At 33.0% G+C, this 27,726-nt stretch overlaps 2 long non-coding RNA genes across 3 annotated transcripts in view; both read left to right on the top strand.

Annotated features, from left to right (window-relative positions):
- LOC118761104 overlaps window positions 1-16,588 on the top strand; it is a 26,580-nt gene extending 9,992 nt beyond the window's left edge. Inside the window, exon 3 of the long non-coding RNA XR_004997156.1 lies at window positions 16,353-16,588. This is a non-coding gene — a long non-coding RNA (uncharacterized LOC118761104). The remainder of the gene's footprint in view (window positions 1-16,352) is intronic.
- LOC118761103 overlaps window positions 1-27,726 on the top strand; it is a 98,683-nt gene that overhangs the window by 38,881 nt on the left and 32,076 nt on the right. The window lies entirely within an intron of this gene.

Genomic DNA, 27,726 nt, shown 5'->3' with positions numbered 1-27,726 from the left:
CAGCATCCATCATGTGGTGTCCATTTTCGTTGATGCATTTCTGAAGGTGTTCTTGGAAGTTGGCCTCCACTCTCTCCAGCACTGCTCTGTGCATAGTCCCATGGTTTTCACTGTTGCCCAATGACCAATTTCTACAGGTAGAAATGCAAGTCTTCATGCAAAATATGCCTTACTTATCGATTACTGATGCCAAGTTCAGTGGAATGCCTCTGAGCAGAACGATTCAGATTCCATGTCAAAGCTTGTCTGATGCTTTGCACATTTTCCAGGGTCTGTACCATTCATGGCACCCCCACCAGTTTCCTATTCATTAGTGTACTTTGTGTATGAAATGCATTCACCCACTGTAAGACTGTGCTACAGGTGGGAACAGCCTAATTTCAGTGAATGTTGAATTGGTGCCAAAACTCATGCTGAACTGCTGTGACAGAGTCATTATTCTTCATGTAACTGTCATAGGTAAAGATACGATGCTCTATCATCCACAACACCATAGCTTCATCTAAAACGAAAAAAAAAATGCTAAGACACCACAGACCATATGATACCTATTGGACATATGTCCCTACCACTGGAACTGAGTAATAACTATTTCAAAAGCATCCTTCCACTCTGCCTCACCCTATACTAATATCTGGCTCATAATCTTCCTGATCTTTTCAAGTGACATCACATTCACAACATCAGATTTGCATATTAAAGATTGAACATCTTTTTCTTAGAGCCCCAAAATATCTCAGTCTAACTAGTTGCAGACTTTATGCAGTTATGAAATAAGATTCTGATTGGAATTCAACTTATGATGAGCTAGAAGCTACATGTAGAATCATTGTAGACAAATTCAGAATTTGGTCATATGTTTTGATTCAAGTATTGCTATATTTTGATTCAAGCATACTATAATCACTAGCTCATATACAAACCATTTATATTTTTCCCTTTCTCTCTAATACTACACTAACAACCTCCTCTTCTTCACACTAGCTTCTTCCATCTCCTTTCACTTAAGCTAACTCAACATCCAAAATCCTGCCCTAAACATGTTACCCAATCTTCCACAAGTCCAATTTGTCTACAAGGTTTTTGCTGTTGACAATTTTCACATATTTAACTTAAACAGGCTGGAAGAAGGTACAAAGATTATGGGGCCGTTCCCTTTTATTCTGGATAGTTTACTAAAAATAAAGAAACTTATGTCTCTTTTAGTGATGTGCAAACTAAGAATGAATGTAAAATATAAATAGAATATATATAGGCAGAGGTGTCTCTGTGTGGTAAGAAGTTTGCATCCCAACCACATGGTTCTGAGTTCAGTCCTACTGTATGGCACCTTGGGCAAGTTTCTTCTACCATAGCCCTAGGATGATCAAAGCCTTGAGAGTGGATTTGGTAGATGAAAACAAAAGGAAGTCTGTCATCATCATTATCATGATCATTTATCATCATTTAACATCTGTTTTCCATGCTGGTATGGGTTGTATCTATGTGTGTTTTTGTGTATGCTTGGCAACTGGTGTTGGTTTGTTTACATCCCTGTAACTTAACAGTTTGGCAAAAGAAACTGACGGAATATATGCCAGGCTGAAGAAATAAGTATTGCTGTCAAGCTGTCCTACTAAACCTTTCAAGGCAGTGCCCCAGCATCATGGCCACAAGCCAATGACAGAAACAAGTAAAAGATAAAAGACGAAAGATTTATGAGAATTAATAAATATAGTGTTTAAGCAAATATTTAAAGCAAACATGAATAGAAATAGAAATTGTCTGAAGGGGAAACTAATTACATTATGTTTGCTAATATCACAGTGTAATTAGTGTTATACTGTAAGCAATATAATAATATTCTTTGTCATATAAACGCCTTCATATAATGATCCGACAACAATGCTTTTACAGAGTTGTTCAGTCTGCTAGAAATAACAGTCAAATTTCCTTCAAAATCACACCCTCACATCCTACTTTCTTGAAAAATATGAAATGTATTAGATAATTTAGTCAATTCTTTGCTTCCCAACTGCATGGTTCTGAGTTCAATCCTATTGCATGGTACATTGGGTACATGTCTCTTACCATAGCCTCAGGCTGACTAAAGCCTTGTGAGTAGATATGGTAGATGGAAGCTGAAAGAAGCCTATCATATATATAGATGTGTGTGTGTGTGTGTGTGTATCTTTGTATCTATGTTTTCCCCCCACCACTGCTTGACAACCTGTGTTGGCATGTTTACATGTCTGTAACTTGGTGGTTCAGCAAAAGCGACTGATAAAACAAGTACCAGACTTTACAGAAAAAATAATATATGTACTGGAGTTGATTCATTCAATTAACATTCTTCAAGGAGGTGCTCCAGCATGACTGCAATCTAGTGACTGATACAAGTAAAAGAAGGAACTAAAAAATTGCATGGAAACCAAAATAGTTGGATATTCTCAATCACAAGTCTTCTGTAAGTGAACTGATGGATGGTGTATTAACAAGACCAAAAATACCTTTATATCTTCCTAATTAGTCAGAGATTAATTTTCATGCTGCACATACTTATTTTGCATGTATTTTTATGCAACTTTTGACAATGTGGTTGTATATAAAAAAAAAAAGGTAAAATTACTTTCTTGAGTTATACTGACTCATAAGGGCTGGTTTCCCAATTTCATGGCATATGTATTCCCTGTTTGGATGGGATGCTGGTCCATCGTAGGGTTACTCATTTTAGCCACCTGAGTGGACTGGAGTATTGTGAAATGAAGTGTTTTGCTCAAGAACACAATGCATTGCTCAGTACAGGAATTGAAACCACAATCTTATGATCACAAGTTCAATACTCTAACCAGTAAACCATGCACCTCCACAGAGATCCAGTGTGTCACCTGCATAAAAGGAATATATTCTTGGTGCTTTGGTACATTTAAGTACATTTAAAATGTGCACACACACACACACACATTTATGTATAGGAGTAGGCTTGGCTGTGTGGTTGATAAGTTCATCTACCAACCATTGGTTTTAGGTTCAGTCCCACTGTGCAGTACCTTGACAAGTGTCTTCTACAATTGCATAAGGTTGAATGAAGTCTCGTGAATGTATTTGGTAGATGAAAGCTGAAAGACACTCATCATGCATATGTTTTTTGTGACGAACAGGAATCAAATACACTTACAACTTTATATCCATTATTACTGGAATGAAAGGCAGCAAGCTGGCAGAAACATTAGCATGCCAGGAGAAATGCTTAGCGAGTATTTTGTCTGTTTTTACGTTCTGGGTTCAAATTCTGTCAAGGTCGACTTTGCCTTTCATCCTTTCGGGGTCAATAAATTAAGTACCAGTTGCATACTGGGGTCAATTTAATTGATTGCCCCCCCTTCCCTAAAATTGCAGGCCTTGTGCCTAGAATAGAAAAGATTATTACTGGAATAAGCAGATACACACACACACACACACACACACTGACCCACTTAGATCAAGGTATAGCTGATTTTAGAATCTTGGGTAAATAATGTGGTGCCATAATTTAATATACTGCATTTACAGACAATATTTGAGAAAAATATAATAAACATTTGCAAGAACACATAAGCTATATACCAGAAAAAGGACAAAATCCATCTTTACACACACACACACACACACACACACATCTTTACAGCTTTTATGTGGAGCAGTTAACTCAAAGGTAAGATAAATAAATAAACCCTAAAGTTCTATTCAAGAAGTGAAAACATACTGATGACTACGACCAAGCAAACTCATCTTATGTATTTAAAAACTTGTGAAGGAATCTTTAGAGCCCAGAAAACTGGGATACTGTACATATTTCTTTGATAATCTTTTATGAAACATGTTGGAATGGAAAAAGTGATTTTATTTCAAGTTATCTTCATTTCTCTCTCTCTCTTTCTTTCTTTCTTTCTCTCTGTCTGTCTGTTTGTCTGCTTGCTTGTCTGTCTGTCTATCTATCCATCTATCTATCTATCTATCTATCTATCTATCTATCTATCTATCTATAATTAATAATATTAGGATAAGAAAAATTTTAGAAATTTTCACTACCAGTGGCCTAGCATGTAGAAAAATTAGTCAATAGACTTTATATTATTCATATAAATACTGTGTACATTTAAACACATAAGAGGTATCAATCACAGGATACCTGGCATACTAGAAGGAATAGCCAAAATCCAAATCACTATTATGGATAAATTTCGAAGGGAATGAAAGATAATGACATTTACCATCTATTTCCTGGACCATGGTTTCTGACTTTAACGCTTTAGCATTCAGATTAATCTGTCAAATGTAAAGCCTGTTTAATTACGTTGTTTTAAATTAATTGTACAGCATCTTGTAACTCTGGGATTTTGATGATGTCCCTGTTTATTTTTAGAATGACTTTGTAGGGTAGGTGTGAGAGGTTAGAGCTGGCTGGTTTGAGCATAAAACAGGAAGGCAATTTTGGCCTGGTATGGCCGGTTTAAACATTAAAGGGTTAAATTAGCAAATAAAATAATTTGCTAGGCAAAGTCTTCATCAACAGGTACACCTAGCTTAAACATATAAACATTGAGGCAATCCAGTATGTACCCCATGCTTATATATTATAATTTTTCAAATCTACCGTTCAAGCGCAGTTTTTTGTCAGCAACAAATAAAATAATGCCGGCGTTACTTCGAAAATTTGCTATTTATCTATCTATTTATCTGTCTATCGATGTTTCTCTCTCCCCCTCTCTCTCTCATATGTGTGTATGCTCACATTTTTGTGGATGTGTGTATGAGCGAGTATACTTGCGGCGTGCAGCTTGTCTGAGGGCATTTATAAATCCATATTTGTTAACTGTTATTTTAAATATTTTTCTTACTGGATTGTATGTTCGTTTCTCCTTTTGCTATCTGTGAGTTTATTTTTGTTCTTCTATATAATGAAGATATTTCCTCCGTCTGACTGCTTTCCTTTCTACAACACGAGAAGTTACATTGTGGAACAGTCATTTTAATGAGTTGTATTCATATATCCCCTGAAGAGATACATCAGCACTGCTGGATGCTCCTTAACCAATTGTTGAGTGTCCCATCCATGAGGGATTGATGCTAGATGTGTCGAAACAATTTTTGTGATTAATGATAAATTCTTATAGATTCCATCTTGTCTTTCATTTACCATATATATATACACACACACATATTGGAAAATTCTAGAATCCAAGATTGAAGACTGGATATCAAAAGAGAACTCAATACAAGTTAAGTATACAATACAAATAACCATTGAGCAAATAGCTTTATTTAACAAATTTAATGTTTTAGTAAAGAAACTTCACCTTTTTAAAAATTCATAGCTTCTCTGAAACAAAATAGCTGGACTCTAAAAGGAACTTGGATTATTTTAGGACTAGCAGAAACCATGGAAATTTCATAGGTTTTGCAAGTAAACATGGAGAACTTTAGTTTATCTGTTGCTATAGTTTATCTGTTGCTATAGTGGAGATGGCAGCAAATGGCATTCAAAATAGAGAGAGATGGAGGTAAGGAGGAAAGGAGAGAATGGAAGAGGAAGTTGTGACAAATGTTAGCTGAGGTGGTAACAGTAAAGGTAAAGAAAACAGAAAGAACAAAGGAGAAATGTTGAAGAATCAATACAGGCATAATGATCATGCGCACACACACACACACACGTGCATATATACACGCATTCACACACACATACAAACGCATGCACTGAGAACTGTGATATTTTATTGTTGTGATGATGTTGGTAAGGAGTGAGTGAACCCTTTTGATACAAAACAATCCAAGACTTCCCTTGATTCTATGACACAAACTTCATCTTTAAAGTGATCTAAATTGAGATATTGCATCAACATTTTATGCTAATTTATGTCTCAAACTTCCGCTTAATAATGGCAAAATTATTTATATAAATTCTTCATTATTTTCAAAAGTATTTGAAACTAAAGCGGTGTATTTCAACAGACATCTGGTGTGGAGGTTTTGTAAGAAGATTGGAACTAATGGCAAACAATTCATTTTTGTGAACATTAGAAATTCTCTATGATTTAATTCATTTGCACCTTTGTGCAAGGAATCATCAAGAAACGTTGCCACCACTATTGTAACTATCATGACTGTCAACAACAAACAACAGCTATCATAAACAACAACCACCATCAACAACAAATAATCATCCGCATTACTGCCATCATCACCATTTACCATTATCATTACTTTTATTTTCCTTGTTGTGTATGTGTGTGTGTGATGAAAGAAGAAGTGGTGGGCAGCAGAACCAGAGGCAGACCTCAGTTTGTGTGGATGGATGGAGTGAGGAAAAAGCTTTGGTGGTTAGAGGTGCTGAAGTGAGAGAAGCAAGAGAGTTTATAAGTGATAGGAAAGCTTGGAGAGTGTTTGTGGATGGATGAGGGAATTTGATGTTGCTCAAAGGAATTCGGAACCAGCATGATGCAGCGGGGGTAAACCAGCATATGCTGTTGTGCCCTGCTGCTGATATTGGGGGTTGCATTCTATGCTTTAACCTGAGTATAGGACAGGGCTCACCTCTTTGAGCTGGGAAATGAATGGAATGCCTGGTGCATGTCTTGTGTCTACTCACTCCTAAAAAAATGGGGAATAGGCCTGAGTATATGTATTACTTTTATTTTTTCTTTCTTTTCTCCTTGAGCTGTTTTTACTTTCACTTTCTTCTTTGAGTTACTTTTTGAAACATAACACGAAAGGTAAGTAGGAACATACTATTGTATCAATATGTAGCTATTTCTGTGAAATTCCAACATATGAAATGAAATTGATTCATAAGCGTCAAAATAATTTCTCCAAGGTATATGACGTCAAAGAATTAAAGGCAGATAGAATAATCAAACCGCATAATTTCATGTTAAGTAAAATATGTAGACATAAAGAAAAACTATTTCATAATCAATATTTAAAAATGCTTGCACACTTACTTGCATAATAAATATATACATATGTGAATATATATAGATAAATAAACTGATAACTGAATGAGTAATATTCGGTAAATAGATGCCTAATTGAATCAATAATAATAATAGATTATAATAAATTGGAAAAGTTCGTAAATAAAGTTAATCTGTAAAGGATACATTTGCAGGTGTATCCATATTGATATGCAAGCACTCAAATTGGAAATGTTTGGGTATATTTATTTGTAAAAATACTAAGCGCCCTAATATATGCACATTCACATAATACATGCACATAAAAGTTTACATTGATTCAAATGCACTGATGTGTGTGTGTGTGTATATACATATATATATGTGTGTGTAAATGCATGTTTATGTTTGTATATATATATCAACATATACATTTATCTGTACACACACACACACAAACATGCATATATATATAAAAATATATACATACACACAGACAATAAATATACACATGCACAAAGATATTCATGTGCATACATATTCTCACACATGCATAAATATACATATTTATGTACATATACACTTGCATGCATATGTGGTTTGATCTCCATATATGTTCTAACATAATGCTTATATTTAAGCCAACTTGTATATCCACATACAAGCATACATAAATGCCTTAATACTGAAGTGGATGGATATTTTAAGACACATATACCCATACATACAAATAAAAATGTGTGCTACCTTATATGTTCATGTATGTGTATACCCCATGCAAAGACTTACACATCCATTCATTCACACATATTTTTACACACACACATACACACATTGATTATTGTTTAATAAGCCCACTGGCTATTTGCAAGACCAGTGCCTGAACTGATATTCTACATATTGTTGATGGGAGATTCGGATACTATGCTGCTGCTGGACATCTGTCAGTGAGGAATCCATAACTGGGTGAAATCATGATTAATATACAAAATTTTAAACATACAGTATTCTCCCAAGTTCAGGATTCATTGTTTCAATTTCTCAAAGTTCCTGTTTTGAAATTGAAGAAAATTTGAATGACATAGAGATATCATTCATTACGGTACACATTTGGACAATAATGTAGACATGTTTTGTAAATCTTATGCTTACAAGCAACTGTAGGTTCATAACTCCTCTTGAAGATTGAAATCCAAAAGTAAAATGATCTCCAGTGATTCCAACATACATAAATTGAAAGTTCTTTTATTACCATTATCAGATTTGGCTCTTGCTAAAATATACTATTGGATATCGTACTGGATGTTTTAATTTTTCACACTCCCGATAGACATAGAACAAGATGTAATATTTTTCTAACTGGATTTAAAACTGAATGAGTGTGACATTTAACCTTAAATCTATTACAGTATTTACATTATTTACATTTGATGGATATTTGTCCTCATTTTGTTGTTAACACAATGTTTTGGCTGATATACCCCCCAGCCTTCATCAGGTGTCTTGGGGAAATTTCGAACCTGGGTTCTCATTCCTAAGGTATTTATCGATGTTATTATAATTATTATTCAGGTCACTGCCTGGAATTAAACTCAGAATCTTGGGGTTAGTAGCCCACACTCTTAAGCACTATGCCATACGCCTGTGGGCAATTATGGAGTTAATTTTAGGGCTTATAAATCTAATATTTTCCTATCCTTCCTTAATACCGGTTCCAATACGCTACTCATATCTGCACTCAGTCTGCTTAGGAGGTTGTTGTGTCCTAGCATATGTGCTGCTTCTTTTACTTTTCATGTTTTCCAGTGGTGTTCTCTGACGAAGGCTGGAGGGTATATCAACTGAGACATTGTGTTAACAACAAACAAGATGAGGACAAATATCTGTCAAATGTAAATAATGTAAATAATGTACATAATTCCTCATCTCTTAAATATGGAACTTAAATCTATTAGCTGGTATACCCATATAAAGTCTGATAGTGGTAAGAGTGTTAATTGTATACTTGTCAACTATGTCATTAATTAGGCAATTTCCTTCTAAGGGATAATTATTCTTATTGAAATAATTAAAATTTGCATTATAGCTATCACCAATATATATGGTGCTATTATAACAGCTACTCATTAACATAGCTACAGCTAAAGATGTAATGTTTTGTGTGAATTTAGGAGTTACTAAATAATAATTTAACAATTGTTGAATAAGATTACTTAATACCAATTAAGGTGCTTATAATATCTGAACTGCTGGCAAATATTTCTTGAGTAAAGAAGATTCTAGATATTAGTGTTACCTCTTCAATATCCAGTGGTAGATTATACCAAATAATATGCTTAAGACTAATTCATTCTAATCATATGCTCTTAGTTAATATATGAGGGTCAGTTGAAAAGTTCATAAGCTGACTAAGATACTCTCATGGAATGTGTCCAAATGAGGTTTAATTTTCAGTACAGTCCACATTGTGAACCACACACTTCTTCCATCAATGTTGCAGTGTTTGGATCCCCTTCATGAAGAAACTTTAATCCAGTTCATCAAAAATGTCATCAGCAGATATGACATCATCACTGCAATAGTGGTTCCTAACCAAGTGATTTTTCATGTATGGGAACAGATGATGATCAGATGGAGCCAAATCAGGAGAATAGGGAGGGTGATCAGCCAGTTCAAAACCACAATCACACACAGTAGCTATTGAAACCAAGGACTTGTGGTTGGAGCATTGTTCCGATGAAACAAGACCCCTTTCATCAGTTTTCCTGGCATTTGGTCTTGATAGCCCTTTGTAACTGACTCAGCAAGTTGGCATAATACTTGCCATTGATGGTGTGGCCCTTTTGCATCCCAAATAACTGAGGCCATCACTTTCCTTGCAGATGAGACGACCTTGGCCTTCCTTGGAGCAAGTGAGGTGGGGTGTTTCACTGCATGGATTGTCACTTTGTCTTTGGTTCAAAATGATGAAGCCAACACTCATCTTGGCTTAGTAAATGTTCAAGAAAACCAGGTAGATCTGCCTGAACCAATGTTAGATTTTCCCATGATGTGATAAGCCTGCTGTGCTTTTGATCAGGTGTCAGAAAACGTGGCACCCACCATGCAAAAACTATTGTCATGCCAAGTTCATCGAGCAGAATATTCTCAACTCTCTCACAGGATATACTAATAACATAGGTAATCTGATTTATAGTCAATCACCTGTCATCCATCACCATATAGTGAACATGATCAATGGTTTCTCTGGTTGTTATAGTGGCAGGATGTCTTCAAGACTCTTCCTTTCTCTCCTGTATTCAGCTGCCTACTTTTGAACTGTTGATAAAGCTAGGATGTTATCTTCTAATGTAGCAACCATATCAGTCTGAATATCCTTTGGGGCTAAACCCTTTTTCTGCAGGTACTTCATAACAAAACAATGCCAAATTTTACTAATTTTCAAGAGAAGTCTTCTTTGAACAGCCAGATGTCATTTTACCTGGAAAGAAATATTGCAATTATCAATAAAAATTGTTGAAATTAATGCCTGCAAGAATTTACAGTTCTAGCATCACTCCTTCATAGTCAGTCTATGAACTTTTTAGCCCATCCTCATAAAACAATTATTTAAAAATTGCTACAATCCAATGCTTCATTGTAATAGGTTCAGTGATCCTTAAAAATCTGTTTGTTAATTGAAAATATAAATTATCTCAATGTGATACTTTAATCAACTTTTTTTCTGTTGATGTTTGAATGATTTGGAAATTTGTTGCTATAATTTATCGCATCCTTAGGTTTCCGATGTAGATAACATAATCCATTGGAGAGTTTCAGTCACACCCTAAAATTTGATTACAGAGGGATTTATATCTAATTTAATAGACTGAGCAAGAATTTTGAAGTATTCAGTTGAGACCTTTCAGAATCTCTATGATCCAGAAGCTGTAATTAATCATGGTTGATACCTATACTCACATCAGAAGGGGTATTTAGGGACTATTTTAATTGAAATAGAATTGTTGTAATTGTGACACATTTCTAAGCACGGATAATCATATAAACCTTTAATACCAATTAAGTTTTTGGCAACAGTAATAACATTAAATAATAGCAATAACATAATGGAGGTATTATAATTATCTAAATCAAACTGAAAATATTTTGTCCCTATCTTATAAGGGATACATTTGAAGCAGTCTACTTATCACATATTCATTCAGTTATCAATTAATTTTACTGTTTTTACACATTTAGTATCTATGTGTGCATGCATTTTCAAAAATAGATTATAAAGCAGTTTTTGCAAGTATTTGTGTTTTCTTAACATGATATGATGCCATTTTAATATACTATTTTCCTCTAATTCCTTGGATTCATATACTTTGGAGAAATCATTTTGACTGTTGAATATTAGCTTTGTTTTAAATGGAATTTCGCAGAAATATTCTAAAATAATTCACCTGTGCTTACAGATTCAAAATTTTGATTTCGTAGGAGGTATGAATTAATGAAAGTAGAATCATTATTTTACTAAAACTTAAAATTCATTAACAAAACTGAAAATGAAAGCGAAGGTAACAAACAATGCTTTACATTTTACCATATATTTTGAAACTAAAAATCCTTTGTCTAGAGAAAGACACAAAGTTATCGCTATAATACATTTTCTCTTGATAAAGGGTTTTTAATCCAAAATACTGAAACATTAGTTAAGATTTAAATTGGTGTGATCCTCCTTACTTTAGTTTACACTCTTATTTTTTAAAATTGCCTTGTACATGCTTTTTTAAACAATTTTACCACATACTGTATTATTCAAACCATACATGCGTATGTGTGCATGTGCACACACACACACACAAGCATATATATTAGGTAATATTTCTGTAGATTGAACCGTATTATCTTACTTATTAAAACTGAAAATGTCCCTGTGTGTGTGTGTATGTGTGTGTGTGTGTGTGTATGTATCAGTATGTCCTTATTTTGCATCAAAACGGCTCAACCAATTTTTCTTAAACTTCACATGCACATTGCTTATGTGTCTGGGGTGGGGGGGTTAAGTATAAATTGATTTTGAAAACATGTTTAGGTAAATGGCGGGAGGAATAAACTTTTGGGTGCAGCTGAACAGCAGGTGTAATTATTTTAAGCTTCCAAGGGAAATAACCCATTCACTCCTTTGTAAATTATTTGGTAAGAATGAAATTGAGTATACTTATTTCTTAGTATTTGAATTATTTTAGTTATTTTCTCAATTTATCCAATACAAGGCTTATACAAGTTAATAGTATTCTCCTAAACAATAGATCCACTTATTTCAGTTAGTGACTTATTCACGAATATACCAATTCTAGCACTGCTGAGGGTAATATTCTCTGGGAACGCACAAAAGCTTTTTTCACAGTTAATTACTTTGAATTGTTATTATCTCATATCTGATTAGCCTGTTATTACATAACATGTATCATGATTTTAGTATACATAATTTATTAGTATTTCTTCCTATGTTCTATATACCCTAGGAACATATTAAAGCCCTTTCTATCTGCATATATATATATATATATATATATATACACACACATATATATATACATATCCATATATATACATGTGTATATATATAGAGAGATATATATATGTGTGTGTGCATGTGTGTGTATATGTGTGTGTGTGTGTGTGTGTGCTTTTGGTGCAAATGGTTTTGTTATACGACACCGTGTTTTACAATCCTGTAAATAATAATGGTATTTTTATATAAGCTTAAAGTTTATGGCATTCACCGTGCAGTGACTAAGGAAAATAGTCTAATAACAGGGCATATAAGCACTTGGCAGAAAAAAGAAGGCTTTTCCATCTGTGTGTGAAGGTAATACACTTAGTCATGTTAACAAAGGGATGTGGGTTCATGTCCCATGTGGATGGGAAGTCTTCTTTTTTCTATTGAGGGCTTATATGCCCCTTTATTAGACTATTTTCCTTAGTCATTTACAGGATTGTAAAATATGGCACCATATAATAAAGCCATTCACACCAAAAGGATATATAACATATATATATATATATATATATATATATATGCTTATTATAGCCTCAGGCCGACCAAAACCTTGTGAGTGGATTTCGTACTCAGAAACTGAAAGAAGACTGTCGTATATATGTGTATATTTGGGTATGTGTGTGCCTATGTCTTGTGTTTGTACCCCCACCATTGCTTGACAACTGATGTTGCTTTGTTTACATTCCTGTAACTTAGTAGTTTGGTAAAAGACACTGACAGAATGAGTACTAGGCTTACAAAGAATAAATCCTGTGGTTGATTTCTTTGACCTATGGCAATGCTCCAGCATGGCCACTGTCACATGACTGAAACAAGTAAAGCAATAAAAAAATCTATACCCATTTTAATTCTGAGCAAGACTGGGTATCTCTGCTAGTGTTCATAATATATATAAATGTGTTTTAAACATTCAGTTTTGCAGTAAATGATAGTATTTGGAGTTACAAGTCTGAATGACTTGTCATTATGTATGTATGTATGTATGTATGTATGTATGTATGTATGTATGTATGTATGTATATAAATATAAAGAGAGAGAGAGAGAGAGAGAGAGAAATGGAATTGATTTACAACCCCAATTATTACTTTATTTTGCAAGACTAATTACGTTTCAGACTGTTTTACATGTCATAAACATTAAATATGATACCACATTTAGAAAATATTAACATCCATCCTGCTATTCCATGCAATCTTGTCAAAATTCAACAGTTCTATCTCTGTGAAATTTTACTTTTTGATCTGATGTCTGTTTCTCATACAGGTATGGCTTAAATGAAATAGAATCACAAAACATTTTCAAACAATGTATCTTTTCTATATGATATTGGCTTCCTAGATTTATCCACTCTTCTTCCTAAGAAATTTTCCTTTTGTATCTTTCTTTATTAAAAACCCACATCTCCATTAACTCAACTCCTACCCTGCCTAATGTAATGACTATACTTTCACTATTTTCAGTCCGGTTATATTTATATCAGCTTAGAAGAATTTATCTATAGCTTCAAGCGAGCTGTCTTAGTAGCTCTTGGTCTTCATAAAAGTAGTAGAATATGAACAAACTAATAATAGTCTGTGTTGGTAAATAATATGAATAAAATGTTTTCTAATTTGAATATATTGTTTTGCCGCAAGAAACAGAAATTATGAAATGTTTCAGGTGGAACCATGCATTTCACAGAACAGAAAGAGAATCTTGTTTGAAAATATTCTGTTGTTCCATTTAAGCCATACCAGGATGTGAAACTGGCATTAACTCAATGATGTATCCCCTCAATCATAAAACTGGTGAATTTTGGGAATACAGAATTATATGGAGCTTCATATGAAATGCAAATTGATGTTTTCTACAAACGGAATCATACTTAAATGTTTGTGACACATAAAAATGTCTTGAACATAATTAGTTCTATCAGAAAGAGTAATATTTTGGGGTTGCATACCTATTGCATTTTTTTTTCATTTATCTATTTCTTTTTTGTTTATTGACAAGCAAATCATGTCTGGATTTATAACTCTAAATATCACTAGTTTGTGGCAAGAATGAATATGATGAAAATAATTTATATGCTATGAATATTATATATAACTCCATCTGCAAAAACGTAATTTTAAAAGTAGCCCCTGCTACCAACAACTCATATGCATCCAAGGCTTTTAAAGACATTGCTTTTTGTCAGTTTGCCAAGATTAGACTGAAGTTTTTGTGTACCCATCACTAGCATTGCATGAACACTTCTGAGATAACACTGAAATTTTATGCTTGCAGTTACCAATTATTATTTTGGCTTTTGCCTCATTAACCTTAGGGTCTTTTTCTTCTAAACCACTCTTCTAATATTTAACTTATGAATTCTAAAAATTTGTACTAGGTAATATAGTAAAAAACTGACTGATCAAAATAAAAGATCTCTATGAATTCAATTTTGAATGCCTATATTGTTGGTTAAAAGCACCTTAATTCATGTAATTTTGGGTTCCATCCTTCCAACCCTGTTCACAACTCCTTGGGTAGGTCTCTTCTTTAGTCCTGACCAACCAATGCTGTTTCAATAAAATTTGGTAAATGAAAACTGTGTGAAAGCTCAATGAAAGGACTTTTCCAATCCTTTATTTGTAGATTTGAATTATCATTTGTTTTAACACCCCAAGCTTGCTTTTGAGTCCCTTTAATGGAGTCCACTCTATAGCAAGTCTTTCATTCAATTTTAAGTCCAAAATTTACTTCCTTTCTTCCATTCAGAGCTCTTGGTTCTACTTCTTTGCAAATACTCAAATCATATTCTTTCCTAAATAATTGGCAATACTAATGTTTTCTGTAGTTTTTATGAGTGTCTTCTGAATTCTTCTCCTGAATGAATGAATTTCTGCATTTTTTTTGCAGACTAAAACCTCTTGCACAAGGGATTCTCTATACCATTGTTTGAACTGATAGAAATAGCAGCCTAATATTTAAACCACATCTTACTGCCATAAAAAAGTGGCAGCACATTTGAGAATGTAGTTCTTGACACACTATGTCTGAAACAAAGACAGAGTGATTCCATTTGAAATGGTTTTTGATCATAGGTCGTCCTACTAAAGACAAACTTGGGGCTAAACAACAACAGCAGTCTAATTAACTTCAAGCCATCAGTAGAACCTCAACATGGTTAGCCAGCCTGCTAAGAATGGCAGCCAAGTCTTCTTGAAATCACACCTTAACATTTAGCTTTAAAGTTCCTTATATACTAAAAGATAGGATGCCTGTGTCTAGAATGCCATTGATCATGGGATTCTTTGACAAGGACTGATGTGGGGCAAAGCAATAACAACAATTAAATTAATGACAAATCAATGAAGTGGCCTCTACATAGCTGCTTGATTTCTTAGAAAGAGCAGCCAAATCTTCTACAAATTAACCCCTTCATCATAAAAGAGGAAGATGATGTGAAAGAAAGTATATTCCCAAGCTTCAATAGAAGAATGAGATGATAATAAAAGGAACACATTCGATTAGATATCTACTCAAACTGGACTGACTGATCTTCGGTCAAACAATGACAACAATAATTTGATTAACTAAGCAAAAAAACAAAATTGCTAGTATGATATTGATATAATATTAATGTTTCTAGTGTATCATAGCAACTATAGATAACAGAACTATAGCTTTCCTGGGTCATCTTATTCTTAATTGTGTCACTAACCTTAACAATAGACATACAATAATAATAATAATGGGTTTATTGTATGCAATGTTCAAGTGCACTATGGCTTGTAGGAAATGAGTAAAAGAGGAGACAGAAAGTGACAATATATCAAATAAAGAAAGACAGCAGTGAAAGCCAAAAGTTCATGCACAGTACTTCTGTCTTTCAATCAGGGACGTGCTGTCTAGGTAGGCAAGGTAGGCAGTGCCTACCTCGGGTAAAATAGATCGATAGCAATATTTTCCTTTCGTGACAAAATATGCACCTAACTCAATAAAATCATGAAGGCTACTCTGATTACTATGTATAAAATGCAAATATCTATATTTTTTTTTTGTAGATTAGGTAGGCATAATTCATTCCTGCTTTTCAAACTCAGTATTTAAGCTATGCATAATACTTCCATAGTACACATGCTGAGTATACTCCTACAACAATGTTTTATTTATGTGTAATACAGGCAGAAGTAAATCTGCCTACAACTCAGTCGCCTGTGTTTCTCTTATTTTTGGTGTTTTACTACATAAATGTCACCAACCTACCCTGAGTAATTACTGACAGCATGTGCCTGCTTTCAATGCTTTTCATTTCTACTGCTAATTTTAGCCACAACTTTACATTCTGAGCTCATAAGTACCAGTTGAGCAGTAGGGTCAATGTAATCGACTTACCACCTGACCTGAAATTGCTGGCCTTGTGTCAAAGTTTGAAGCCAATTTCAGCCATAACTATGGAGAAAATCTCCAAACATAGATATAAATAGATGTCAAGGGCCTGATTCCTACACCTTGCTGTTTTTCTCCTTAACGTTTCTGGTTTTTAACTGGAATTTGATAGATGCTGATGTGATTCAAGAGACATATACTCTTCAGCAGGCAGGGGCTTGGATTTGGCCCCCATTCATTTATTTCATTTTCTGGATGGGAACTGGGTGGTGGATAAATGCACAACTGTAATCAAACCACCAGCACCAGCAGCAGCAACACCACCACCACTGCCATTATCACTGTCATCGTCTTCGTTAATATCATGATCATGATATTGATGATGATACATATATATATGTGTACACACGTCTGTGCATAATCATATAACATATACACAAACATCATACACATACAAAAATGCATGCACACACACACATACACACACAGACACATACAAGCACACACTTATATGCATGCACACACACACTTATACGCATGCACGCACACATACAAGCACACACTTATACGCATGCACACACACACATACAAGCACACACTTATATGCATGCACACACACACACACACACGCATTTACATATGCACACATACATATGATGAAAAAAGGATTTTCTATTCATTTTTAGCTGACAATAATAGATCAGTTATTCTTCATGGTAAAGTTTTATTTGAACATTTATTGGAGAAAAGGAATGGAAATAAAAAAAAGAACTGTTTTTTTTCCTTCTTCAATTGCAAAATGGCCAAAGTTCTGTTTTAGACTTTCTTTCTATATTTGTTATTTTCTTCAGTATGTCAGGGATTTATTTCAATGCAGTATAATTATGTTATTTTTTATATTAGCATATCATCATCATCCACCACCACCACCACCACCACCACCACCACCACCACCACCACTACCATTACTATCATTGCCATCGTCATCATCGTCATCATCATCATCATCATCGTCGTTGTCATCATCATCATCATCATCAGCCACCACCAACACTACCACTACCACCACCACCAACACCACCAATACCACCACCAACACCATCAACAACACCATCACCACCACCACCACCACCACCACCATTACTACCCTCATTTTCATCGCCATCAACATCATCATCATTGCTACAGTTGTTATTGTTATTAATATTTTTATCTGGTTGCATGTATTTATGAGATTCTCTTTGTTCATTGTTCTTCAAAAAGAACATATTTATATCATTCTTATTTACAATATTTGATTAATTGAAGCTGTTCTACATACTTTTTAATCTTACTTTAATTTCTAGAGTCTTTATGTATGCATGTTTCATGTTTATGTATGTATATGTATGTATGTATGTATGTATGTATGTATGTATGGATGGATGGATGGATGGATGTATGTACGTATGTATGTATGTATTTATAAATATATATATATATATATATATATATATATATATATATGTGCATCTCAGTGTCTTTTTCTCTCCAACTATTCATAAAGTGTGTGTGTGTTTTCATATCTAGGCATGCATTTATATGCACACACTCAGACACATACATATACATATAGACATATATGTATATATGCATACATATATATACATGATCATATATATATAAATACATATACATACGTATATATATATATATATACATATATATATGCACATATATCTATATACATACATACTTACATACATATATATATATATATATATACACACACACTCACTCACACAAACACCTATATATATACATATATATATATATATATATATATATATATATATATATATGATCAATCACTCAAATGGAATATATAGGTTCATATGTTCATAACAAAACATTTTACTTTTGTTTAATATAACCAAATCCCGTATGGTTTAGCATTGCTTTCTATCAATTCACTTGAATTGTTCATATCGAAACAAGAATAAATATATATAAAAAAAAATAATTGTAGATGAAACAATGAAACGAAATTAAAACAAAGTAAATAGCTAATTTTATCCTTTCCTTTTCTTTTTCTTTACCAATTTCTTTCCATTTGTATTTGATGTCTCCGTTGCATCAGACACCAGTGTGACACATCCTAAGAAATAATCTCCACAATAATTTGATGTATTCAAAGATTAACTGTTAATAGCCTTATGACAACAAAATGTAACAATGAGTTGAATACAGAACAAAATATGTTGTGACTTTTAAAATTTGTTTTTGTGTCTTTATGCTTTGAATTAGAAAGGAAAGTGCAATCAACTTCACTTTTCATATTTCTGGGGTCATTGAAATAAGTAACATTTAAGTAACAGTTAAGGAACAGAGAATCTCAAGAGGGTGTTTATATCTGCTTGTAATCACAGAAGCACCTAATACCATTGGCATGGTACACAGTACCAAGTTCTACTCATTTGCAAGTAACAGTTATGCTATGGGCAATGACTTTCCTATTAATTTTTTTTTTTTGGTATGTTACAAAGAAATGCTATTAAGCAAATTTAGACCCTTAAGTTACTGAGGTTGTTTTATGAGATGCAAAACACTTTTACCTCTAATTGTATGTGGCTGAATATGATTTGCATATGTAAGTCACATTTGAATAGAATGGCTGTACTAGTAAAACAGTTTATGGTGATATAAGCTTCAGTAATATATTTTGCCTCAATGAAAAGGTCATCATACTAGATATCGATGAGAGAGCACTGAAATTAATGGTAGTCTGTGCATTTTGTGTAGGATTAGTGAGCTTCTTTTGTAGCATTGTGCCTTTCTATCAATGATTTATCCTTTATTGTGAGTCAAAGATTAAATGCAATCTTGATATATGCTGTAGTAAGAGTATAGTATTAAAACAGAATACTACTAACACACAAGTAAAACCAAGAATGTGTCACATATGCAAACTGATCTACCTGCTTTCATTAAGTCCTTAGTAATAATGTATTTATAAGCAGTGACCACACAGACATTTAAAGAGATTGCTCAGTTACTGATGAAATCAAAGATTGGAACTTATCCACTTATCCCTCTCTTTTTCCACCTCCCAACATATCCTCTGTACATATAAAGTGTTTACATCTGTGAAAACATGGTGTTGGCTTAAAATTTATAGATATTTTCTGTAGTATTATACAGTACAGAAACAATGTCTTTGCTAAAGGTACAACATTGTTCCAATGAAGAAATATCAATTATCAATCATTCAGTTGCGGCTATCAATCCTTCAGCTTGAGTATGTAGGGTATAATACAAAAGCCTCTTAAATTTGTCCATTTATTTCCAACTAATTGAGAGACTCAAAAGAATTGTTCACATTGAACCTTTATGGATTGGGTCCAATGAGAGTAGGAAATAGAAATTTTAGTTGGATAGAATATTTGTTGTGTCAGTTAGCAAGGTGTTAATCAGCTTGTGATATATTTTGACCACAAAACAAGGATAAGGCAACTTAGGTTGATGGGTTATAAAGGAAGTTTATTGTTAAAAGGTTGATGTGAAAATAGTTTAGAAGAACAAGTGGTAGTAGTGTTTTGTGTTTTGTGGGAAATAGTTTAAAATAGAAAGAGCAAGTGGAGATGGATAGTCTTTGCTGTAGATACTTCTTGGCTGGTGTATTTTAATAAATAGATGACTATAGTGGATACTGTAATGAAATTAGTTTCATGAACAATTGCAACATGATGTACAAAAAATAACTCAATGACAACATCAGAAGCTGAAACAGCTGCCTTGGTAGTTGTAGATACAAAAAGAAAAATAACAGAAATAACTTCTATTCCAGAAGACACAACTACATTAGTACCATATACATATACATAAATAGTTTCTAATACAGGCAAGACAAAGTTAGCCATTTTGGAATAGCAACATAGTTGTCTAAATCCAAGCCAGAAATAGATAAGTGTTGTACTTTATCTATCCCAGAAGGATAAATAGTAAAGTTGATCCTGGCAGAATTTGATATCAGAGTCTAAAGGGATGGTTGTTATTAAATACTGCAAGCTATTGTTTTACTGGTTCTAAAATCCACTGCATTTAAAAGTAACCATATGGTTCTTCATCCTGCAAGGAATAGGAAACAAATCTTCCCCAAATTACACTCCATCGGCTAAAAAGTAAAAAAATGGACATATTGTATAATATTTTTCCTTATGTATTATGTTTGAGGATAAAATCAAGGAAGTCATGGCTAGAATGTCTGTGATCATGAATCTTCACAGTCAGTACAAGAGATACCACATTGTTTGTTAAAGTTGAATGGAATTAGATTTAACTTAGATGCTTACAAAAGTGAAGAAGAGGATGGTTTATATAGACCTTGTACAAAAGCTGATGGCAAAGCAGGACAATTATGTAGGTTTGCTTTTCAAAAAGTCAAGCAAAATCAAATAATTTCCTCATATACTGAAGATGAAATCTCCTCCTGATGGCTTCAGCAGATTGGATAAAGTAGGGATTTCAGCTACAGTATTATAAAGGTAGATTCACTACATAGAAGGTGAGAAACTAAAGAAATGGCGAAGGAAAGAAAATGTATTCTAGAGTATGAACGATGCTCTTGAGAATAATGTAAAACATGAAATAGGGTTGGGGTTTCAACTATGTGAAAATGGTGATGAATTTGAGTTTGGGGAAGAGTAGAAAAATAAGGAAAACAGAGTAATAGAGTGCATCATGCAACAACACAGTTGACAAACTGTAGCAGTCCAAGCTTAATAGACTTTTCCTTGCATAAACAACAGTTGTCATAGAGACAGGAAACTTGCTTACATAATTTTGCCAGTCTTCCTCAAAACTTCTTGTCCAAGTTTACATATATGTGTAAATATACATGGTCAACTTTGACCAACAGTTAGCCCCCATGTGTTTAGTTTAGTTAGGGTCTGTCATGTTCTGAGTTCAATACTTTCTGAAGTAAACTTTGTGTTTCTTCCTTCAAGGGTTGATAAAATATAGTACCAATTTAGAATAGTGGTTTGATGGAATAGTTAAAGCATTGGCAAAAATGTCACATGATAATTAGTCCAGGTTTTTACATTTTGTATTGATCTATGAAGTATCAGACCCTTGCTTTTACTTTGGAAATTGTCAGTATATGGAGAGCGAAGATTTGTTATAGGGATAGCTGATTGTCTTTCATAATAAGGAAAAGGATGAAAATATGAATTTGCCCAAGTCTCCTTCTTAAAAAAAATTTCAAGATATAAACTCTGCCTTAGAATGAATATTATATGTATGTTTATAAGGGTGGGTATGTACGAGTATATTTTTCTATCCTAGACCCAGGAAGACGTGGGATGGGGTAGACCCAGGAAGATATGGCATGAAGTAGTGAGAAAAGATCTACAAATGTTGGGACTTACAGAGAAGACATGTCAAGCTAAGTAAAAGTGGGATCTTCTCCATTTGGCTACCAATTTCAATTTCTGTTTGAACTGGATTTCATATTTATGTTATTTACGCATTTTCTGCATGTAGAATTCAAATATTAACAACAAATGCTATTTTCAGCATCTTGACAAAATGTGCTGTCACACACAAAATGACAGCTTCCAAATTTTGTTTCTTGATTGGGTGAAAGTGATCAATATTTAAACCTCTATAACTTAAAAAAAAAGTTTTGGAAAAAGTGAAATAACTCCAGCAATTCAGCTCAGAAAACTACATTAATGTACCAAATTTTAAAAGTTTTGATAAACTGTAAGTTTTGAAGCCTTGGCAGCCAAATGGAAAAGATCCAGCTGTTCTTGCATACAGGCTTGTCCCCTGCATCCCTCTACAGTTGAGCATTTCTAATCTTGTGGGCTCATGCTGCTGCCATGTAAAAAGCACCCATACTGGTGCCATGTAAATGCACCAGTGCTGGTGCTGCATAAAAGCACTCAGTACAGTCTGTAAAGTGGTTAGCATTAGAAAGGGCATCCAGCCATAAAAATCATGCCAAAACAATCATGGAATCTGGGCAGCTCTTCAGCTGGCCTGCTCCTGTCAAACCGTCCAACCCATACCAGCAAGGAAAAACGAGTATTAAATGATGATGATGATGATGATATATATATATATATTTATATATATATAAATATGTGTATATCTATCTATCTATCTATCTATCTATCTATCTATCTATCTATCTATCTATCTATCTATCTATCTATCTATCTAGTCTATCTATGTGTGTGTGTATGTGCACATGCATGCACAATAAGCTTCCTGTAGTTTCTATCGGTCAAAGACATTGACAATGTGTTCCCAACCACATGGTTCTCAGTTCACTCCCAGTGCTTGGCACCTTGGGCAAATGTCTTCTACTATACCCTTGGGCTGACCAAAGCTTTGTGAGTTGATTTGGTAGATGGAAACTGAAAGAAGCCCATCGTGTATATATATATATATATATATATAATATATATATATATATGTATGTATGTACATATTTGCTATTTGTGTCTGTGTTTGTTCCTCCACCATCACTTGACCACTGATGTTGGTGTGTTTATGTCCCCTTCTCTTAGCACTTTGTCAAAAAGAGCCCAATAGAATAAATACTAGGCTTACAAAGAATAAGTCCTGGGCTCACATTGTTCGACTAAAAGTGGTGCTCCAGAATGGCCTCACACAAATGACTGAAACAAGCAAAAGAATATTGGTTGCAAAGTAAAATACTGAAACACAGAGCCAGTAATTTCAGAGGCAGGGGATAAGTCAGTTACATCAACCCCACTACACAATTGGTACTTATTTTACTACCCCTGAAAGAATGAGAGGCAAAGACAACTCTGGTGGAATTTGAACTCAGAATAAGGAGTTGCTATGCATTTTGATTTCAATGCATAATATTATGAATCTGATTATTATCCAAGTGAATTTCGAATTCAATATCTAATTTCTATTTTTATGTGCTTAAAATTACACATTTGTAGGCATGTGTGCGTTTTTATCTACCTAAGTTATCTGACAAGCATCTATAGTATACAGTATGCACAACTGAATAAGTGTGCATATTTTTATCAATGTGTATATATGTATATGTGTAGGTATGTATTTTTGTGTCTCTGTTGTGTGTGTATCAAAAATTAGGAGAACATTTCTTTATGCAAACAAAAACCATACAAACACACACACACATAAAGCACACACACACACACACACACACACACACAAGACACTGACACTCTGCTCCTGAAAATAGATGGTGCTTTATATACATATATGTATATATGCATGCATATACACATGCATACGTATATATGTATATTATACACATATTTCTTTATTTATCTCTCTCTCTCTATATATATGTGTGTGTGTGTATGTATATATATATATATATATATATACATTTATATATATTTATATGTATGTATATATATATTATATATATAAATATATATAAATATATATATGTATATATATATATATATATATAATGATGATGATATAGCAGGCTTTGTACTTGTTATATATAAATATACACGCACACACATATATATACACAAATGCATATGTGTGCGTGTATATACATATATATATATAGATATATATATATGTATATATATATGTATATATATATACATATATATATATATATGTATATATATATATATATGTATATATATATACAAATATACATACAAATACATATATATATATATATATATATATATATATATATATATATATATATATATAATATATATATATATATATATATATAGCCATTGAATGCAGCAACCACTGTAATTTGGTCTTGCAGCAAAGAAGAGCAATTAACATTGATAGTGATTTGTAGTGGTGTTTGTGTAGAATTATGGAAGCTGTTTCAGGAATTGTTTCTAGTAATGAGATGCAATTAAGAGATAGTTATAGAGCATCTTTGCCTATCTATGCATAATTGATGTGCATAGTTAGCATAATGTTCATTCAATTCATTGTGTACATTTATAGCTGTCTGTGTAATTTTATTGCTTGTATTTCCATATTGTTTATTAAGATATTTGTTGGGTGAGACAGTTTACACCTTTCACTTGCAAAATAGTTTTCCCATGCTGGTATATACATACACACATATGAATACATGTATGCACGCACACACATGTATGCACACACACACACACATATGCTTTCACACACACATATGCTTTCACACACACACACGTATGTACACACATGCACATACACGTGCACATAAAAAAGTGTTTTTATCCTATGAGGTCTGACAACAGTCCAAGGATGGTCCCAAGGGGAATTATTGAAGATTTATTGCAATGAATGTGTTGCTAGCAAATGCAAAAACCGATTGTTTATTTAGCAAAGACTTAGGAGTGTTATTTGGGTAAATTAAGGTGGAATATTTATAACAAAAAGAGGAAAGACTGTCTCAGATGATGAAATGATATTACCTTGCAGTGGCGTAACAAATAATTTTGATGGGAATGAATACATTTACTTAAGTATGCTACAAGTCGACAACATCAAGAAGATTGAAATGAAAGAACTATTTGGAAAACTATACAAGAGAAGACTAAAAATTGTATTGAAGACAAAATTAAGTGGGAAAATATGATATTACCAATAAACATATGAGTTGTATCATTAATGAAATTTAGAGCAGGGAGATTCCAATAAAATAGGGAAGAGCTCTAGAAGTAAAATGATAAAAAGAGGAAATTGACAGCAACTAATGGAGAATTACATCTTAATTTAACATTTAGGTGTAAACATTTGTATTTACTTATTGCTATAGGTATTTGTTTAATAACATTGGTAGGTGTTTGGCATCTGAATGTATATATATATATAGATTGGTTGTTGGGTTTATATAATGTTTGTAGAAACCTAAGGTCAGCCTCATTGTTTTTTTCCAGTAAGTTTACAGATATTAAGTTGGTTTCTATGGTTATTTCATGGTTAGATCTTTTAAAGCAGACATTGTGATTTTTGTCAAGATATGTTATGTATGTGTCCACACTGGCTCTTGGTAATAGAAACAAAGCGAGAATTACTGTAGTTGTTAAAATATTAAGTCATGTCTCTTGGATAACTGAATCCCTCCAATGCAAATGAAAAACAGAACTATACTTTACATTGTCTTAACATAAAACTTATTTAAAAGTAAATTATATCAGCTTATAACTGTTTTAAACAGTCACAAAGAAATTGCTAGAGCCCTCTCAGAGCAATTTTGATAAAATAGCAATAGGAGTGAGTCTATCAACAGCACATGACCTATATTGATCATATTAGCCCAATATTATAATAATTCAGTACAACTTTTACAGAGAAATATTATATCATAAGACATCCCAAATCAATAATGAATAAAAAGACAGCTAATGCTTTTTATTCCCTTTTCTGATTTACAGTTTGATAGACATTGTGTCATTTTCTCATATAATTTCTTTGGACAACAGGTAGTACATCAGTGACATCACATCATGTAACATGCCACCATCTAAAAGACAGATCTATCTATCTATCTATCTATTATCTATCTATCTATCTATCTATCTATCTATCTATCTATCTATCTATCTATCTACTATCTATCTATCTCTCTCTCTATATATACATGTTCCTTACTGGATAATCACCTACTTTTACCAATACTTTTACACAGAATCTAGATACTGGGCAAAATTGTAACAAATCTAAACAACTCCGCTGCCAAACTTCTAGTGATATAACATCATAGCATCACCCTTCATCCATGTTCTCAAAATTTTTAGAAGGACTCAGCCTTGGAATCACATAATTTTCTTTCCAAATCTCCACATAAATCCAGAGTTCAACTCTCAAGTACACTTCAGGCAACTGGTTACAAATATTTTATTTGGGACTATTTTTAACGAATTTCATAGGACTCCAGACATTCACATGTTCTGTACATTTATTAACACATAAAAAAAATTAATTTGAGCTCAAGTTCTATGTAAAAAAATGTGTCATTCTTCAAGTTATGCACAAAGTAAAAAATATAATTACTACTACTACTGAAGCAATTTAAGAGATCATAAGAGACATAGAGCTTTGCACCAAAAGGGAAAATGCTTCAACAAAATTTTTGTATTTCAACATCACACCATCAAGTTACATAGAGCTGACAGAACTTGCACCATAAATACAACAGATTGCTCCATCATCACCTGGAAAATATCACCACACTTTCAAATCACATTTGGAATTTGAGAAACAAAAGAGAGACAAACAATCTAATCTAAGCCTATTTGTTTGAGAACAGATCAAAGTGCTGCAGCTTCTGCCTCTCAAAAAAATGTTACATCTTCCATCACCTTAGAACAGTTTAAAATAAAAAATGGGGAAGCTAATTTTTAGTTGAAGGCATATTTTTTAATTCCTCCCTGAAAAATCGGGCAGATGACAACTGATGATGTAAAGTTCCAAGAATTATTCTTTACAAACCAACTAGGGACTAAGCAAATGTAATTGTAGTTCTGAGTATATAATTCTTGTGTATCTCACATGAATTTAACACACACACACACATGTGGATACACAGCTATTATGAACAATTGGGTATACATTGATGCAAACAAGCAGGAAAAAAATAACTTCTCAAAAGTAGATGCAAAGTGGTATAAAATTTGATTGAGAGTGGAATTTCATGTTGTATGAATCTGAGTCTTACTTTTTGGCATGTCTATATATACAGTACACACACACATATGAATACATATATATATACATATATATATATATATATAATATAATATATATATATATATATATATACACACACATATATATATACACACACATATATATATACATATATATATATATATATATATTATATATATAATATATATATATATACACACACATATATATATACACACACATATATA

Source organism: Octopus sinensis, linkage group LG2, assembly GCF_006345805.1.
Source record: "Octopus sinensis linkage group LG2, ASM634580v1, whole genome shotgun sequence".
NCBI classification, from domain to species: domain Eukaryota; kingdom Metazoa; phylum Mollusca; class Cephalopoda; order Octopoda; family Octopodidae; genus Octopus; species Octopus sinensis.
The sequence above is the reverse complement of the archived record's forward strand: the minus strand, read 5'-3'. Positions and strand labels throughout refer to the sequence as shown.